The sequence below is a fragment of the Ursus arctos genome, unplaced genomic scaffold (genome assembly GCF_023065955.2).
Source record: "Ursus arctos isolate Adak ecotype North America unplaced genomic scaffold, UrsArc2.0 scaffold_1, whole genome shotgun sequence".
Taxonomy (NCBI): domain Eukaryota; kingdom Metazoa; phylum Chordata; class Mammalia; order Carnivora; family Ursidae; genus Ursus; species Ursus arctos.
Genome location: NW_026622763.1, coordinates 81,181,044 through 81,184,465, shown reverse-complemented (window position 1 = coordinate 81,184,465; position 3,422 = coordinate 81,181,044).

The window sequence follows — 3,422 nt, the reverse complement described above, 5'->3', positions numbered from 1 at the left end:
CCTAATATTTTTACCATATAATTACATGGTTTAAAAATTACAGTCTTTATTAAGACTGTAGTAGTAGTCAAACCAATATGCTCATATATTTTCAAGCTAATAGAACCCTTTACAAATACCAATTAGGAACTTTTGAGAGCCCAGGAGTCACTTTAAAAACTGCTGATCTCTATGCTTTTCTCTGTAGTTTAATAGCACTTACAGTACAAATTACTTTCTGAAAATTCAGGAAAATTTCAGATGCTCCTTCATTGCTTCTGTACCATTATGATTCAAAACTGTGACTAACTTTTGTTGTTTCCAAAGTCGGCACCTCATTTGATGTTATTGTAAAGAAAACTTAATGTCTGTCAGTGTTAAGGACTTTGGGTAAGGTTTTGTGCCCTAATCCTACCGTTTCCCTTGCCTCTCCTTGTGGTATCCTCAATCAAGGGAGTGTGACCACAAAGAACACTAACTGGATGGGATGTCACACAGCGCTCTACACATAGCTGGGCTTGTGGTGGTCATTCATCTACATACGGGGCTTCTTCATGGTAAGACTGAGCTAGATTGGAGAATGTGACTCAGATCAAGAAACCCAAGCAAAGCTTCCTGTTCCTTTCCCCTTGAATCGGGTATGCCGGCCACATATCAGTGGGAACCAGATGGCAAAGCTGGACTAGAGAATATAGCTATGAAGATCCATCACCTTTCAAGGCAGTACCCTGCTCCTTTGTGATATACTTTCCAGTGTGTGAAGCCCTGACCATTCAGATAATCAGCAGCTTCTCTAGGTGGACATCTAGAAGGGGCTAGAGAGAGACAGGGGCAGAGTTTCTCCTTTGTAGAGACACTGTAGGAAACATTCAGCCCCATCCCCAGCAGGCTGTTCTTTCCAGCATGAATACGAGCTATCGTATGTTGGAACCACTATAGGATTACCAGGATACTCTAGCATAGACTCCCCATAGGAGCGCACAACAAATTGATATTAATCATTACACATAGTATCACACATTTGTCCCAAATTAATATAAGATATGGAATTACACCAAAAGGAAAGTATTAGCATTTGCTATTTGTTTAAAAATAGTGCAGTATCACTTCAAAAACATCTCTTAGAGAGTTTTGTTTTGTTTTAGCTAATGCACTAGCTGTCATGGTAGCCTGATGTGAATAATAGACCAACCTGGGAAATCTCAAGTCTGGTCTTTCCATTAGAAATAACTTTAATATGAGGTTATTAAAAATAATTTCTCTCTATTATTAAAACTGTATGATAAAGGCATGAGGGAGAAATATTCGGTAGAAAATTTACTCAGACAGAAGCTGTATGCGAATAAAGTAATCACCGGTCACGGAAATATAGGTTAAGTGTGTATGTCCTTATAACCATAGCAAACACTGCTACTTGCTCTCCCTACAGCCCTGCCCCATTATCCTGACTAACAGAACTCTGATTTTGTTAGGATGAGCAATAGGCCCAAACCCAGGGCATGGATCTTGCTAGAGCTAATCCAGTTCCGTGTGCTGGTAACTGGTCTGGGGGCAGGCATGTGATCCAGTTTTGTACAATGATACATGGGAAGTCTTCTGGAGGTGTATGGAGGGGGCAGTTGGGGTTGGAGATGAATGAATGGCGTAGGAAAAGAAAGCACTCTGGCTTCCACCAACTTCCGTCTTGTGTAAAATGAACTTCTACCAGGATAATGCTTGCAGCTTGGACAGCCATTTCTGTGGCCATGAGGAGACACATCACCAGTATGGTGCCACCAGGTGGGTGGCAGTGTGGAAAGAGGAAAAGGCTGGCACCTAGGACCGAGACCTTGATGAATTAAAAGAGCCTCTGAACCAACTCTGGACCAACTTCAGAATTTCTGTCAAATAAACAATAAACAACTTTATGGTTTAGGCCCCTGTTAGTTGTTAGCAAGTAGATATGGAGAGATACATATACACAACTGTATACACTTAACAGCCAACAGCTATATAATTTGATAGAGAAGTGTCTTTCAATTTGTTGTTATTTGTTTCAGAGGAACGAATATGAAATATTTTTAGATAATTTGAACGACTGACTTCTCCCACTCAGCCAGGATCAAAACCTTTATTGACTCCTATTTGTAATATTCTCCCCAATTTCAGTTAGTAAATGCCTAGTTCAGTCCTAGTCCAGTGTTTTTCAACATTGGCATGAATTAGAAGCACCTGTTAAAACAGATTGCTGGGCCCACCTCCAGAGTTTCTAACTCAGTAGGTCTCAGGTAGAGCCTGAGAATTTGCATTTTTATCACATTCTCAGGTGCTGCTGGTGCTGCTGATCAGGGGACCATACTTTGGCCGCACCGCCCAGCCTATGGGCCATCACACCCTAAGTCAGCCACATCCCCAGTGCCTTCTACTCACTCCTCCACCCCGGATAGTTTAGTCTGCATTTCATTTTCTGACCACAGGATTCCTCTCCATACTTACCAGTAAAATGTTTCAGGCCTCCTCAGTGCTCTCCAAACTGTGGTCCACCACAATCCTGTGAGCCTTAGGTTTGCAGCCTGCCCTGCTTTTGCACGCACCATCTGCCCTTCCTAGAGTGTCCCCAAACCTTATCTCATTGAAGCGTCTTTAGGTCTGACACAGTGGGTGGCCCTCCCTCTCTTGACCAAATCATTATTTCCTTCTTTTTATCTCAGAGAAATGAAAATCATGGGACTCCAACATGTAGAAACAGATTAAAGAGCCTTTTTCCTCCCTCTACTCCCTACCAGGTACAAGTGGGAGATGATGTCCTTTGCAACTGTCATTTGCTCCTTTGCTGGCCTTAACATAAACATCTTTAACTCTAAAATTTCCTTGTCCCACAGCTGAATGCTCACTCATTCTGTAAAGGACACAGAAAAGTTACCCAACCTTATAGCTGAGCTGCTGGAAGGAAAACTAGTAACCCTCCCAAGAATGAGCGGCTGCTCTGTCCTTCACATTAATTTCTTCTGGGCAGAAATTATGAGCCCACAGAGACATCTAATCACAACTTTCTCACTTCATTGGTACAAAGAAGCCTGATTTCCATACAAAGGCTCCATAAGCAGGGATTTTGCAGAATACACACAGTCTCCTCCTTTCTCATAGTTATGCTACTTGTCTCTGGGACAGTGGTCACAAACTGGAGTGTGTCTTGCTTAAGAACAACACGCAATGGTCACACTCAAGTAAGGCCGCCAAGCAAGCTTTCATCTTCGTTCCCCAAGAACTACCTCAATGTTTGAAAAATCCCATTATGGCTCTCAGTCCCCAGGCTGACTTGACCTACCATCAGTGTTTGACATGGTTGATCGTTTACTCTCTCTGATATACTTCACTTGCCTTCCAAGGCCTGACACTCTCATGGTTTTCTTCCTATTGAATGTCCATGAACTAACCCTGCTCTGTCTCAGTATCCCTTGCTA